General features: G+C 40.9%; 1 protein-coding gene across 4 annotated transcripts in view; it reads left to right on the plus strand.

Moving 5' to 3' along the window:
- Positions 1 to 9,069: 9,069 nt before the first annotated feature.
- dusp8a (dual specificity phosphatase 8a) overlaps positions 9,070 to 17,539 on the plus strand; it is a 103,170-nt gene continuing 94,700 nt past the window's right edge. For 2 of the 4 annotated variants that reach the window (XR_014569156.1, XM_083763339.1), the window contains exon 1: positions 9,070 to 9,174. The gene's annotated coding sequence lies outside the window, so the exon portion shown is untranslated. Of the gene's footprint in view, positions 9,185 to 9,603; positions 9,674 to 17,539 lie in introns of those variants that run through there. The other 2 variants (XM_083763340.1, XM_083763341.1) reach the window with 2 other exon arrangements.

Consider the following 17,539-nt stretch of genomic DNA (forward strand, 5'->3'; position numbering starts at 1 on the left):
TAAGGGAAAACAATCTAAATGTCATCATGCTTTAAGTAGCATGTGACGTGTCAAACTAGGGGCTTTTCATGATGCTGATTCCATTCCAAGCATTACAAAAATGGCAGTGTTTTTTTTGTGCAAAACTAATGCTTAATGGATTCATCAGCATCATGAAAGCCCCTTAATTTCACATGTCACGTGCTACTTAAAGCATGATGATTTCCCCCCCCTTATACAGTAGGTTGTTAATGGTATGGTACATATTATGCCAATTATGAAAATTGCTCAACATATGCAAGTTAGCATCCGGCAGTTTCTACATGCTGGGGACCAATATACTCAACATTTCTAACATAAAACCTTGGTGTACTCAACATGTCCGGGTTCACAATGGGGCTCTATGGGCTGGCAATTAGACTATAGCCAGACTACTATTCCACAATCTCTGAATGCTTGATTCTGGAACTACACCCCCTGCAATCTGAGAAAGGAAGCTGTCATCATCTGTTCGTCATTTCCGTTCACGGAAATATTAGAGCTGGGACTCGATTAAAAAAATTAATCTAATTAATCAGAGGCTTTGCGATTAATTAATCTAGATTAATCACATTTTAATCGCATATCAATATTCAACCCGAGAACAGCGAGAAACCTTATTTTTTTTATGTTTTTTGGTATCCCAGTGAATCAACGAATAGTGACTACAGGATACCACTCATTTTCAACATTTTACTGTCATTAATATACCTGTTGTGGAAATAATAATAATAAAAAGTCACCCCATTCTGTGTTGCCTAGAACTGGAGGTCTGAAAAAGAAATAGTAACAGTAACAAGTACATCTCAGTGACATCACAAAGCTGTACTTACTTCATATTGTTACTGTTTTTTGTCAGACCTCCAGTTCTAGGCAACACAAAATGGGGTGACTTTTTATTATTTCCAGTTTTCAGTACTATAGAAGCGCCCAGTGAGAAACGTTCCGCGGTGAAAAAAAAGGTGCGATTAATTTATCTGTAGTTAATCGTGATTCATTTTTCTGTAATTAATTAATCTAAATTAATCGCAATTAGTCCCGGCCCTAGGAAATATATATCTTTCAAACACCTTTTTTGAATTTCCATTTCTGATAAGCAGCACACCACATTACTAATTTGATTTACAGTGGGCCAAATTGAGGTGACTGCAAAGACAAAAGGGAAGCAGGGAGGAGGTAGCCTGGCTTTGGCCATACTGATAACGTGTTTTCACACTCACTTGAGGCGTGATTGAATCCACGTTATGTGTCTGGCAAAGCCAGGCTAGGGAGGAGGCACCTCCTTTACAGGCTGTATATAATGAGGGAAGCATTTGAAAATTGTGTGAGTGAACAGTCTGGCTGGAGATAGCACTGATGGTTCTGTAGACACTTGTACACCGCTGTACCACCACTGGCACTGCACTACACTGCACCCACCATCATTGCAACATCATCATTTGTATGGAGATCAACCATGCTTTGAAAGCTACAATTCATACATTTATGTCAGTTGTCTCCCTCTCCTGGCGGAGTGAGCTAATTGCAGCGTGTCTGAACCATTATAAATCTGGTGTGCCATCAGCTTCAAAAAACGTTGATGTTGACCTTGTCAACCTGTCAGTGTCCGACTCCTGTCAATGAAAAACCGTCCGCAGATGTGCTAGTTATGTTATATTAAGATGCACTCCATTCAGATTGTTTAAAATCACATGTTTTAGTCATGAGTCTTGGATCGTACCTTTTAACCACTTAACACCCAGCATCCGTATTGTGGGGGAAAGCTTTAGCAGAAAATAGCAGATCGGCAAGCTCACAACTTGGCGAGGTTGTCGATCAGCTTTTTTCAGCGAGAGCTTACCCCCACAACAACGGAAAACTGAAACGACACTAGTATAGAGCCCAGAGGGACTCCGGGCAACCATATAGGGTTCAACTGGTGAATCTCTGACCCAAGATGGGGTCATTCAGATGGGACTGACCTGTTATTGTGCAGAAAGGACCCCATCCTCTCAGATAGCCTGATCTCTGCTCCATAGAATCAGTCAGACATAGAAATCAGTGGTGGAAAAAGTACTCACATTTCTTGCTTATAGGTAAAAGTCAATCAATACTGAAATGTAGAAATGCTCTGTTACAAGGAAAAGATCGGAATTAAAAAAGTATTGACTTCAAAAAGTACCAAAAGTAAAAGTACTAATTATATACAGACGGTCCCATTTTAAATAAGCTCAGAATGCGTTGCAATGCCTTGTGTACTTGTAGATTGGCTATTTTCAAATGGTCTAAATGTATATAGGGCTGAAGTGGTTAATGTATGTTTTGTAATAATAATCCAATGTAACTAGTATGTAAAGTAAAAAAATACCGTAAATGTAGTGGAGTAAAAGTACAACATTTGGATCAGAGATGTAGTGGAGTAGAAGTAAAAGTATTGGAAATTGGAAACACTCAAGTAAAGTACAAAATTGTACTTAAGTACAGCACTTAATTAAATGTACTTTCCCACCACTGAGTGCCAGTCTTTGTTTAGTTTTGTTCCTCATGTGTACAACTAAGTTGTGACTGAGTTACATTGCCATTCATGAGTCTCAACTCTCAAGTCAGTCTCTGTCAGACGGCTCAGGCCTCATTTTGTGACTGGTCTCAAAAGGCCATGTGGCATCATGTTTTACAGCTATCACATTATAGTGGGGGTGCAGCATAATCACTCAAAGTGTGCCCACCCCCCTCCACAGACACACACACACACACACACACACACACACACACACACACACACACACACACACACACACACACACACACACGTTCCCTACCGATTCCCCTGTGAGGAAGAATGGCAAGCTCTTTATCACAGAGTCTGTCCAAATCAAATAATAAGGGCCCATTTAAGTGCCAGCTTTTAGATGTGATTTTACAGAACAGAACAAATACCAGCCTAATGTTTAACAGTGACTCCGATTGCACACTGAGGGACACGTTTCTTGAAATATTGAGCCCCGGCCAATTTCCCCCCCTTTACCCCATTTTGACCTAACCCTAACCTCCTTTAAAAGTAAAAACACAATCCCCCATGTAAAAGCCAATTTCAACTCTTGAAGCATTGAGAACTCTCTTCATCTTCAGGTTGCATGGTGCTAAGTGTTCATTAAAAAAATTAAAAAGAACAATAAAATAAAATAACTGAGGCATGTACAATGTTATGGAACATAGAGGAATGTATATCAATTAGGTTATTAACTAATGATTAACTAATTAGGCATTCTGTGCAGTCTACAGTATCACTATATTTCCATGCTGTCTGTGCAGTTTCCATGGCCCATGCTGATGTTTACAGTAATAGACTTACACTCGGAAGCTTCACAGAGCCAATGCCAACTGTGGGGGCTCGGTCTCAAAATAGAACAGGCCATTAGGGGATGGAGAAATCAATGGCAAGCTCCGGAGAACCTGGCTCAAGTATCCCATTCAAGGTTTGCAAACTGATACGTTCCAAGGGGAAACGTAGCACTGAAGACAGCAGATGCAATAGGTTGTCTGAAGTCTGTACCCTTGTACGGTTAAGTATTGCTGATGGATATCGAATAATGTGTGTCTCTGTCCAGATAGCTGGAGAGGCACACGTTATGTCGATTAAATGTCCCATATAGCCACTTGAATCCCTTGCATCGCTATTCTGGGGGTAACATTCTCCGGAAATAACTTAGCTCATTGCAAGGTGTTGTTGTGAGCTTGTAGATGGGATATATCCGGCAGGATGGGATTGTATAGATGGCATATTTTCGTATTCCCATGTAGCCTATGGGAATACGGTCAACAGTATAAAGCATATTGTTGCTGTCGGCTGGCTGGAAACCTCTTATCTCCATATTTAAACCTTTTGTGTTTTTGCCTAAACTAACGGCCTACTTGATCACACTACAGCGTCACACAAAAGTATCCAAAATAGCAGATCTACAAGCTTGGAATGCTGTGCGAAGAGACACGTTTTGAGCTTGTCGATCTGCTACTTTTGATGCTTTTTTTAGTTTGAATCCCGGAAAGTAACTGTTTTGGACATGAGGTTTCCACCTGACAGACGATACAGGGTTTAGGTGGATTGCCAATATCAACCATGGCCATGATTCTCCCTCTCAGGGTTATTGGCTGTGTGATGCCTCTGCTTTCAACAGTAGCCTGAACACATGCGTGAACCGAGAAGCTCATGATTGTTGTATAGATATAATATGCTTAATTTATACACCTGTCATACGACAAAGTATAAATCAGGCTATAGGCCAAGCCTAATCCGTATGAAGCACAATAGACCAACTAAGGTTGTCTTTCTGATGTTCAGCTGTAAAAGTTTATTTGTTTTGTTTTTCTCTGTATCGTGTTTTTGACTACGTTGAGTTTTAATGGTTGCATGTGCTGTATGGGACTGCATAGGTCCACAATCAAAGCGACGTGATTGGTTGTCCAGCTTTTCGTTGTGTAACGGGTTTAGCCTATGATACTGCTTGCTCTCGCTCAATGCTTTTTGATACCGTTTGCTTTTGTGAAACCAACCAGAGATATTTTTAGAACATTTTGATACAATCCTTTCGAGTAGATGCCTTGTGTATATTTCTGTTCACACCACTATGGAATGTAGCTCATATATTGTGTGGGTCAAACCATTTGGTTTATATTGCAAGATTTGACAGAACAAAAATGTGATAACTACCTATGTTACCTTACAAGCAGAAAAGAAAATCGATTATGTTCAGTATTATTACTTTAATGCCTCTAGGCTTTGCTTTATTATGCTTTAGCTTTGTGTTTGTTTAAAAAGGAAAAAAAGAAACTCTTGTTTTCTTGAAGAATTTTACCTCAGACTGAGTTTTAACACAGTCCCCACTAAATTCCATCTGTGATTCCAGGCTACACTGAACTTAAATGTGAGAAATTAGTGCTATATGTGTAAGGCAGCTAAAAAAAAAAAAAAAGAAAAAAAAAAGAAAAACGTGTTGACAGTTTTGTAGGCGACAAAAATCATAATCAAAGCACCTTTGATTGAAAATCATCAGTTCAAGTGAAATAACATTATCAGAGGATAGATTTAGTACTGTGTATTCAGGCTAATGCACAATATCGTTTCTGTCGGGTCTCGGGTGTAAGCCTCACATGCGTTACAAGTGTTACTGATCTGCTACTTTGGATGCTTTTGTGTGACGCTGTAGTTTATCTAACGCACTTTACAGTGTGCATGTGCATCACATGCAGCCATTCAGTTAGGGGCTCAGTGTCTTGCTCAAGGAGACTTTGACACTTTCCTTGTGAAAGGAAAATGCATGTGGTTACGAGGCTACTTTGACACTAGCCTCGGTACCAGGCTTTCATTTTTGTTGGTGCAAAAATTGAAAGCCTGGAGGAACGCATTGGCCGCTCTGGTCTAAAAGTGGGAGTCAACCCTTCCGGGTGGGCGTCGCTCCAAATGATGTGACGTAGCGCTGCACTAGGGGGGAGAGGAGGGGCTGGGGGTGACGGACAGATCGATGAGATCCAATCAGGGCGTGCGCAAATCTGAGCCGCGACCCGCCCCTCTAGACCAGAAACCTAACACGTGACGTTAGCTCAGGCTACTTTGACACTAACCCAGGAGAAGCCGGGAATAAAACCGGAATGGTATGGTATGGTATGGTATGGTATGGCTATTGTGTGGAAACCTCCCATCTCCATATTCTAACTTATATATATACTAATATACTTTTAATGTATATTAACGCCGCCTACTTTATCATAATACAGCGTGTAGCGGACCCAGCTGGCCATGAAAGGTTGAAGACTGAACTGATGATTTTGAAGTTTCTTTATTCGTAATCAACGTAGAACTGACAAGAAACAAAGGCATACAAATACATCATAAATCAGATACATTAAACATCCATTATCCAACATCTCAATATCAGCACAGCAAACAAGTTCCAATAAACCATAATTACATAATCCCATACAATCCATACAGTAGGCCTACATAGCTTAAAACTACCATGTCAAAATGCAATATGAAAACCACAACAATCAACCTCAGATAAGAAATCACAAAAATAAGACCCTCAGTCTCAGACCAAATAACCATTAAAAAAGAGATTCACCTTGTCCCCTTTTCAGCTGGGTGCTAAAGTGGCATGTGCTAACAGTGCTTGGCTTTCCATTGGTCTTCCTTTCCATAAGCCTTGACCAAACTTAGTTATGCCATTCTCGCTCCTCTACCACTGAGGCTGTTTTATAGTCTACTGTTGCTATATCTGCAGCACCATGCTGGGCGTCAGCAGCATGGTCAGCAGCACCACAGGTATGCTTGATCAACCTAATCAGTGTGCTTCTGAAGTTTGGACAGGAAACTAGTGAAATAAGTCATGTTGGGTCTGTGAGACCCAACATGGCAAGAAGCCCGTCACAATAAAAGTTCCATCTGTCGCGTTACACAGTGTCACACAATTTTCATCTTTAGTAGAAGATCTACAAGCTTGAAACAAAGTGATCAAGCTTGAAGATCTGCTACTTTTGCTATTATTTAATCCTGAAAAGTGACAGTTTTGGACATATGAGGTTTCCAGCCGAAGGAGACGATATCATGATGCATGTAATTGTAATTTCCATGTAATTTCCCCAAATCTTCAACTTAGTGTCTCTCTAGAATCTTCTTCCAAAATTCGGGCATGTAATTATTATGATTAATAGCCTATATACTGTATATAAAGCATTTCAGATTTTTTTAAACAGCAGATCTAGGGTGCAACTCATTGTGAGCATGTAGACAGTTTCTTTTTTATGATTTAGACATTTTATGTGGTTGAGTGTAAATTGACAGGCTACATAAATACTGCCACAATTCCATATTAGAGAGAAAAATTTAAGTGTCATTGAAAATTAATCGTAGAGACTCGAGAGACCCAAACCGGTTGACATTAGCGAGCTGATAATGTTCACTGAGTTTGTGAGTCCATTTATATATATATTTTTCTCTCTCTTACTAAACCTGTTGTTCAGGTGATGAAAGTGGAGATGACAGTCCGACATACAAAGTCATACAATCAACCAGCAATCAGTATTCCTCTCCTCTGCTATAGTATTGCTTTAAGTTGTGAGTTTTTGCATCCAAAATTAAAGTAGATTTTCATGAGCCTGTGCCTCTGTCTTTTGTCTTCTTTTTTTGGCGTGTGCGTGATGTAATGTAACTTTAAGTATGTAACTATACATTTATATATCTGACACCTGCAAACATTTCTTGAAGCACTACAACATGTAGTTACATACGACCACCACTAGGTGACGCTATATACAACAGTATGTTTTCAAGTGACTATTAGCGTCCCAGATCTCACACTGGGCACAATGGCATGATTGCGCGCGCGCGCACACGCACGCACACACACACATACACGTACACCCACACACACACACACACACACACACACACACACACACACACACCATTATTATGACGTAGTTATCTATTAGTACTCAGATTAGCCTATGAATATTATTGTGACTTTATTGCTATTCTTTTCTTTTTTTTAATCTTATTGCTACAATATCGAGGAGTGGAATTTTAATCGTGTGTAGGTAGGTCTACCGTCTACCTATCATATCGGTAAAGTTATAGGCATATTACTACGATTCTACGAAATAAATCTTGGAATGTTGAATGTTGGAATTATCAGTCAGTAAAAATCATAGTTATGGTAAAAATGTGCGCGCGTCTCCTTTAAGAGACAGCACCCTTTAATCTACGGATCAGAAGGCTGACGTCAACTAACCCCTGAGCCACCGCTTCCGATTGGCTGACGTTGACGTCAGGCTGGATTTTTTTCTCTCCCTTCTGAACCATGACCTCATCCTTTAGTTCATGTTAAGTGCTAAAGTGCATCTCTCTCCCCCTCTCTCTCTCCTGCTAGCTGATATGCCGTAGCCTAGCATGTGTTGTGTGCTAATCTATCCTAGAGACACTAAAACCAATTCAATTAAATGTTCAATTCAAAATTCAAATGAGCCTTTATTATTAGCGTGAGAAAACACACGTTTTACATTGTCAAAGCAAGGGTCAAACACATAATGAAATAAACTATGGAAAGTAGGCCTATTCTAGTTAGCCCACTGTGTACTAAACAGAGCTCACATTGCAACATGGGGGGGAAATGGCAGTTATTAGGCCTTTATAATGTTATGTACATGTTCATGGTGAGGGTATGCTACTTGGTATAATGCTTTCTGATAGGTCGATGGTGAGGGCATGCTACTTGGTATAATGCTTTCTGATAGGTCAATGGTGAGGGTATGCTACTTGGTATAATAGGATAGGTCGATAAAGCTTTTTGAAACAGCAGCAATTGTTCGGGGGTTTGCACTTTGCAGTCTCTCTTTTGAGACAGATTTCCGAAACTATTTCGATAAATACCCCCCCCACCAACCAACCACCCAAAAAGGAAGTTTTTATATTGTGAAAAAAAAGTAGGCTACAAAAAAAAGGTAGGCCTACAAATGTGCTTTCTATCCTAGAAATCAAGCGTCCACCAGTGAGCAGCATAGGTGAGCAGTGACAGAGCCCAGTGGCCCCACCACATCACTTTGATCTCCTCTGCTGCACAGTGACAGTAGACAGTAGTGTCAGCGTAGAGTAGGGTTTCTGACTTCTGGTGGAAGTAGGCTACACTTTTGTTAACTTTAAGTAAAAGTATCAATAGGTCTAGTACTCTACTGTCCTTTTTACTTGTGTCAATTCAAAATTGACTTGAGTAAAAGTATAGCCTCTGGGGAAGTATGATATAAAAATGTACAACTTAATTTTAAAGTACAAAAAATAGAAAGTACTAGGGGCTATATAGGCTGGCTACCAGTAGGCTACTACGTAAATTCACTTGAGTTACTTTACACACCATGCGCAGTGAGTGACAGTAGTGTCAGCTGTGTAGAGTTGGCTACTGAGTAGTAGTGAGTGTTGTGTCCCCCTCGACCCCCCATGACAACTGACAAGTAAACACTGAAGTGACCATCCCCTTCGCTGCCTGCCTTCCCCGTTGCATTGCGTGTGTATTATATATGAGTGTCAAGGAGAAACGCTAGCTGTCACACACACATGGAGCATGGAGGACAGCTGAACACAACAAGGCATGCGCTAACAAAAAAGCCGGCGAAGAGGAGAGACAAGAGGTGAGTGTGTGTGTGTGTGTGTGTGTGTGTGTGTGTGTGTGTGTGTGTGTGTGTGTGTGTGCGTGTGTTTGCGCGCGCGCGCGCGTGTTCGTGTGTGAGCGCGTATCGATTAGAAAAGTGACCCGTCAAATAGTGTTCCCCCCTCTCTCAGATGCTTGTAGCTTTATTACATAATACACGGTCTAGCAGAGGCGGCTATATAGCCTCGTTTATTATTACTCGCTGGCCGAAAAGAACAGATCTACAAGCTCACAACGCGTCGCAAAGCGAAGCGTTGTAGATCTTGTAGATCTGTCCTCTGCTCTCCGCCGCTAGTCTGTCACCGTCAACCCATCAGTTCAGTGCGCATTCCACCGTGCGCGCGTCTCTCTCCCCTCCGCCTTTATTTATAATGGGAATTTAAACCTCCAAATCAGCGCTTGATACAAGAACACTGACGGTTCATTCTCTCAACAAACAAACAAACAGCGTCTCGTCTCGTCGCGTTCTCATTTTAAAGGTAGGTTCATATATCAAAGCGGTTTTTATTTTTATTTTAATGTTGCTTTTATCGCATTGCAATTTGTGTCAATTGGGTGCATGTGTGCATTACCTCCCCCCTCCCCCCTGTTTTTTCGCACGCTGACATCTTAAACGTCACACAACAACAAATTAATCTGCGGTTCAAATATCTCTATTTTCGGCCATAGGCTGCTTTGCAGGCTATATTATGCTGTGCGTATTATCTGTGGTGTTCTTCTTGTGTGCTATTCTTATTCCCAACCCAATCTGTGGTGCTTTATTCCAGTGCGTGTACAGAGCTCATCCCTCCCTCCCTCCGTGGCGTTTCTGCTCAGCCATGAGGCATTGTTGTTATTATCTGGCCCTGCATTGCCATGATTTTTGATATAACGTCTATATTATTTATGTTATGTGTGCTCATCATCTCTGCTTTTGGTCTGAATAATAATACTCACTCTCTGAATTAGTGAATTATATAGGCAATATCTCCATGCTTTATTTCAACAAAGCATGATTTCATTGATATCCGTGCATAGGCCCTATATTGTATAGGGTATATCTCCCAACGTATTTCAATGAAGCAGCATGATTTGCTATTCGTGCATATTGTTTATTTCATTTCATTTTGTATCCGTTTTTTTTATGTAATTAGAAGCTAGAGTCTAACACACTTAATGGGTCACGGTTTGTAAGCCAACACCATGAGGATAATTTGAATTTTCTATTAATTTATTGAAATTAATAGAATATAGAATTCACCGCAATATAAAAAAAAGCAGGCTTACCACAAATCGATATAAAAATTTACATAGCACAGGTTATGTTGCATATAGTTATTTTTGTCTCGCATGTGTACCAGCCTGGCCACCACACAGTAACAATACAAGCTGATAGGCATACATAGTAATACTGAGAATGGTAGATAAAGTATATATAGTCTACTTATTATAATTGTTGTTTTGTCATTAGGCTACTAATTGTTTAAAACACTGGTTCCCAAAAAAGCGTTTTAGGTCGAGATTGTAGATCTGCTATTCTTCACTTAGCCTACTTCTTACAAATTTTCAAGTTCATGGAATTTCTTAGATCTTTTTTTGGAAGAAAAAAATTCTGATCCTTAAAACAAAACAAAACGAATAAAGGCATATTTACTCGCAGCAAATAAAAATGGGTCCGTGACCGAAAAGTAGGTCCCGACCCAGTGTTTGGGAACAAGTCGTTTAAAACAATAGATACAGAGAAGTGTATGACATGCTGTATGAAAGTCTAAGTGACTTGTCTCTCTATTGATTGATTGACTCAATACTTTATTGGTCAGACAATGTGTAAACAGCACATGGTACAGTGATAAGGCTAAAAGGATAACACTAAAAGGTAATGGGGACTTGTTTCCTTCCATTCCCATGGTCCCCCCCCCCCTTCACCATATATCATTTTGTGCAATGAACTTGTGCTTGTTAGTCATGTTTGTCCATCCCGCCACAACTTAAAGCACCTCTATAGTATTGAGGTGACCTGTGTTTGTGCTTCCTCTGTGTAGCTCATGGTGCCTCATGTCAGCACAGCAACACAGTATTCTGCCCCTCGAAAGGAGGGACTTGACCCCTATAGTTTTAGACCGCGACAGGGACGCCGTCTCAAGCGAACTTGAGCCACGAGATACAGCACCGAGCAAGCTAAAGCGAGCAAGTTGCCGTGTCGAACATTGCGAAGTTCTCTTGAGCCAACTCAGCCTTGTGTTACGACCGATAGGCATGGAATAGTAAATCCTCGTCCCCTCTACAATGAACACAGCGGAGCGCTCCATACCCTATACTGACGGTCCGTCTCACCCAATAACAAGCCGCGGCGCTCCTTCCAGCCCCTCCATTAGTGGGGCAGAAAACAGGGTCACGTTAGCAAATAGGGCAGGCCATGCTACGAATCACAAGAAACTATCAAACTGAGATAAGCTACATGCTATAGTTTGGATTTCTATCATCTCTTAAAGGACCAGTTCACCCATTTTCAAACTATCTTCATATAATTACTGTAGTCCTCACTAATGCTTTCTGTCTTCTGTGGACAGTTCAGAAACATCTGTCTGTCTGCCAGTGAATCATTGGTAGGCAGGTTTGTGTGTGAGCAAATCGGCTATTTGTGCCAACACAAACATTAAATCCCATTGACAATGAAAGGAGAATTTACGGTTTTACACCATATGTGTCTGTGCAAATCGACATGTTACGTCATGATGATGTACGATGAAAAGAGCGCCCCTCACTTCACACGGGTGTGATTTTTGAGGTGCGCTAGCCCCTCCTATATACAGCTTTTGTCCCCACACTTTTCATATTTGCCATTGACAATAAAAGCAGAAATTAGGTCATATGTCCGTCAAATATTACGTAAATTTGTGGCAACAAACATTAAATGCCATTGACAATGAAGGGAAAATTTACGTCATAATTATGTGGACGAGTAAATCAGCTAACCAATCACATATACAGCTTTTGTCCCCACATGTCTCATATTTGCCATCGACAAGTAAAGGAGAAATTAGGTCAAATGTCTGCCAAATATGACGTAAATTTATAGCAGCATTTTGATTGGCCAGTATGAGATGCATGATGTACGATAAGAGCGCCCCTCACTTTCCAGGAAGATAAAGGCTGTAGTTTATATTCACTCGGAATCCCCAGATGATGATGTCATTGGTAGGCAGGTGTCTGAACGGTCCATAGCCCACTAATGAAATACAGAATGAATAGACGAATAGATCTTAATGAGCATTAGTGAGGACCAATCATTATGAATGTATGGTTGAAAATGGCGGTTAAAGTGCTCCTTTAATGCAGGCGTAGTGGAGTAGCTGAGCCTGAAGGCCAGAATAGAAGCCTGCAGGCTGCAGGTATCTCCCTTCTCCTTTCTTTTTGCACGAAATCCTTTCAGATTGGGGTCCGGCTTCGCAGAAAAATTTATATCAATTTGGCTCTTTGACATTACAATGTTTGAGAACCACTGCTTTTGAGAGAGAGAGAGAGAGAGAGAGAGAAGAGATAGTCAGGGAGATGATGGGAAAGAGAAAGGGGAGAGCGCTATGAGGTGGTGGCTGTCTGACACGTTATTGTTTATTGTGTAGCAAACGGTTCCCATGCCTCTCCTCTCGTAGTGTGAGACCCAGAGTCTTCTCTCAGCTCTAGTAGTGGGAAGGCCGTGCATGGCCACTACAGATGGATGACGTTATGCACGGGGGTTAATGAATAACCTGGATGATATTACCTCAGTGCTGGGTGTCCTCCAGTTGATCTCTTTGTGTTTGCCTTTCTCCCCACCGTGCGATATGGCATCATTGAGGTGAATCCCTCATGCTTCAGTTAGCTCATAGGTTTTGTAGAACAGCCGGGGTGGGTATGTCTTCTGGTGGCGGATTATATCCACTCCTGCAGAGATAAGGTTACTTCCTCCAACTTTGTCTCATTGACATTATATTTGACAGTACAAAAGACTTAGGGTTGCTTTTTGTTTTGTTATCAACTCTCAACTGACTTTAACCCCTGCAAAGGTATAGCAGAACTGCAAGCTCTGCGTTTCAAGCTTGTATATTTGCTATTTTGTGTGATGCTGTTAGTATGATCAAGTATGGTGTTAATTTATGAAAATAAAATAAATACACAAAAGGTTAAAATATGGAGATAAGCGGTTTCTGCCCGACAACAATGAAAGAGTGTAACACAGCCATACAGAAAAGCCAGTTGGACCCTGTGCATGATTTATTTGAATGAACACTGTTTCCTCTCTTTCTGTTCTAAACTTGTTTGGCCTAGGTAGTATAATACATGGTATTTCAATGTTATCACTCAGCACTGATAACACTGTACCTGACTGTATGAATCTCACACCGGGATGAACAGCGCACACATGCTGTGAATACAGCCATATTGGAAAGAAATTGGGCCTCTTCTTACTTACTTCCTTGGCAAGTGTTATCGTGGTCGTGGACAGTATTTTCCGTCTAGTGTAGCACAGTGGTTCTCAAACCTTTTTGTTTCAAGGACTCCCATAACTCTGCATTGTAGCAGCGTTTCCAGTTAGCCAACAAGAATATCAGCACTACTCTGACCAGAATGGAACAGAGCCTTCATTAGCATCATTGGTAACACACGCTATTGTAGAAATATCTGGTGAAAAAAGGACCATGTCGGTGCACCCAAGAGTGTATTTCTCAAGTAGTTGTATTTCTCAAACCTTTTCGTGCCTAGGACCCCCGATATGTATTTGGCCGCGGACCCCCAACTGAAAATGTTTTGTGCCACGAAGAAGAGAAAAAATCGTAATGATTCCAAATGAAAAACTAGCAGATAATATCTGCTAGTTTATCATTTGGAATCATTTATAATTTATCTTTTACACAAATGTTCTCTTATGAGGATCCCCCTGGTCCAACATATTTTCAGGTTGGGGTCCACGGTCGGCCACATTATACACACGTTGAAAACGCGGCTGTCGTGAATCGTGATAGAGCTCATTTGTGCAGCTTTAAGCATAATAGATATTTTCTTTCACAGCAGCAGACCACTGCTGTCCGCCGAATAATTACATTATCTGGGGATCTCATTATCTTTTAGGTATCACTCATTTTTGCAGGACAACACCCATGATGTATAATAGAGATGATTAGATTTAGGCACAGGTTTGGTTGGGTTAAAGGGATATTTCAGATTTTTTGAACTTAAGTTGTATGAAATACTTGCCATATGTATTGCCATTAATATTAATTGAGTGCCAGAGTCCCGTGGTGGGAGTTCTGCTCTGGTTTTAGTGAAATATCAAGTAGTTCCGGTCATTTTGTGGGGGGCACTGGGGCCACGCAGTAAAGGTAATTTAATCCACAAAACTAACGTCATTTGTATTGTTGACCTATTTCTAAAATATTAGTGCAACTTTCGTTCTTTTTTACCCCTCTATCACACAGAACTATGTTTTTTGTGTCCATATCACTACGCCCAAAGAATAGTTCCATGTTATGGAGGGGTCAAAGTTGAACGAAAGTCACGCTAATATTTTAGAAATAGGTCAACAATACAAATTACGTTCGTTTTGTGGATTAAGAACCTGGGGAACATATGGATGACCCCGTGTAACTGCATGTTAACTGTACAGCAGTTTCCATGGAATGAGGTGATTCATAGTACATCGGGTGGTTAAATCCTGTACGTTAAGGGTCCGGGTACAGGCTTTAGTTTCCGACATACTATTGGTCCGACTGTCATTAGAATGACAACCTATACCTCAAACCCTAAACTAACCATAACCGCAAGCACGGGAGCAACGCATGTTGGACCGCATGTCCGACCGACCATTGTTTCCGCATGTCGGACCTTTGGTGTGTCGGATCTGTGTGTGCATCACAAGGCTCCCATTTGGTTCTATTTGTACTCTCACACAGATCCTTAAAGGAGAATTCCATACTAGAAGGCTACCTTTATTTGTAGTTGTAGTTGTTGTCCCCACCAAAGAGGTCCAGGTGTTATTTTGTGCAAACGTGCAGTATTGGCTATTTCCCCTACCATACGCCCTCAATGGGGGTTTGGTTTTTGTGCTAATTCGTTTATTTCCATCGAAATAAGTAGTAATGTGCGCCGCCTGGGATTCAATTTACATTATGAAGGTGAGGATATATGCAAAAAAAATATTTTTGAGCAATGGAAATAAGCGAATGAACACCCCAATGCCCCATTCAATTCAATGAGGGCTTATGGTAGGGGAAATAGCCATGCACTTTTGCACAAAATAACACCTGGACCTCTTTGGTGGGGACATAACAACTACAAATAAGGGTATTCTCCTTTAAGGGTCCATGTGGTTTAACCGGGGACCCACTGGAACGCCCTCAGCCAGGGACACCTGGGGGTCCCCTGACCCCACGTTGAGAAGCACAGATCTAGGACATGTAAAGTAAATGTCTGCTGTGAAAAAAGGTCTGTGCTTATTCACATAAACGTGCCGCTCAACGCGGCCCACTTAACGGTTAAGAAGTCAGTTATTTTCACCGAACAACACCATGGCATGAGTCGACAGGCTATATATAGAATTTATAGAGTTGCCTTCAGCTTGCTGTTCTGTGAGGTTATTCAATTCAGAGCAGGATGAGACTGTCGAAGTCATGGAGAGTATGTTTTGCACTCCGTCCGTCCGTTTGTGTGTGTGTGTGCGTGCGTGCGTCCGTGGATGGCTTGTTGGCTTGATCACAGCCATACTCGGCACACACACTCCCTGAATGCCACAGCTGAACCTCTGCCCCAAGGTTTTCACATTGGCCTCTTATATAGAGCCACCAGGAGGCCTCTTTGTGCAAAACAATTTATTGGACAGTACAACTACAGATTTTGTCCAATCATCACGCAAATTGGTACACAGTCTCTAGTCTAGAGCCATTCAATGAAACGGGTCTTTCAGATTTCTCAGACTCCATCCTGATTGGCTAAGAAGTTTGCAGGAGTGCACGGTTTCAAACAAAATGCCGCAAAACATCGTGTGATTTCCGTGAAATTGTGCACGCACATTCCCACTAGGCTGAGGAAGAAATGCCACTGGAACATTTTCAACTCAGCCTCATGGTGGCGCTATAACTGGCCAATTAGTGTTTTTACCTCCAACTGCACGGATCTGTGTAAAACTTTGTATGCACACTCCCTAGAGACCAAGGAAAACCTTTGCCTGGAATTCACATCCAGAGTCATTTGATTTCACATAATCCATCCTGATTGGCCGTTTTGTACAAATCGCCACAACTCCTCAACGCAGTGTCCAATTGCGGTGAAACTGTGCATGCATATTCCCACTAGGCTGAGGAAGAAATGCCACTTGACAGTTTTCAAATCAGTGTCATAGTGGTGCCAAGTCGCGTCACACACACATACACACACACACACACACACACACACACACACACACACACACACACACACACACACAAAACATGTTTATATTACTCCTAAACATTTTGCCAAACATCACACACTCCTATCCTCCTGGTGGAGACCTTTGCCCAGAAGGGCACTTTTTCTAGTTTGTTCTCTGGAACACGGCGACGTCACGCACTGGATACAACAAACTATTTTGGGCGGGGAACACATTTAGACCACGCAGGCTCGTTGTGAAGGAACAGGTGAGAGCTGTGTGGGTAGCCAGATACCGTAGAATCTGACCCTTATAATGCAAACTGTGGAGTGGTGGAAAAAAGTAATCAACATTCTTTACTTAAGTATCAATACTGCAATATAGAAATACTCTGTTACAATAGTATTGGAATCAAAATGTAATTAATGTACCAAAAATAGAAAGTATTCATTATACAGAATGTCCCATTTCAAGTTTTCAATTGTATACAATGTATAAAAATGTGAAAATACTTCAAAATAGCAGATCTGCTTTTTTCAAATGGCCGAAATATATATAGGGCTGAAGTGGGTAATGTTTATTTTCATTATAAGAATGGAGTGTCATCAACAGTCTGCACCACCTTCTCCTCCTGTTAGAATGATTCAACAATTACATTTCCGCTGTGCTGTGCATGACAAAATACTAGGTCTTCTATTTGTTTATTTCGACGGGACAATGCATATTAATGAACATTACAAATTACAATTTACAATTTAGGCATTTAGCAGACGCTCTTAATCCAGAGCGACTTACATTAAGCAATAACAAAAAGCATATTGGCAATACATCGCATACATAAAAAGTAGTTATCATGAAACATGCATAAGCTAAGAATGTAACAGTGGAGTATCTATATAATGAAACTATAAACTAAACATACTATACTATACATATGTAGCCTACTATAAAGTGCTATGACTACATAAAATGTAATTCTAGT

Source organism: Protomyctophum parallelum (genome assembly GCF_964188405.1).
Source record: "Protomyctophum parallelum genome assembly, chromosome: 4".
Taxonomy (NCBI): Eukaryota; Metazoa; Chordata; class Actinopteri; order Myctophiformes; family Myctophidae; genus Protomyctophum; species Protomyctophum parallelum.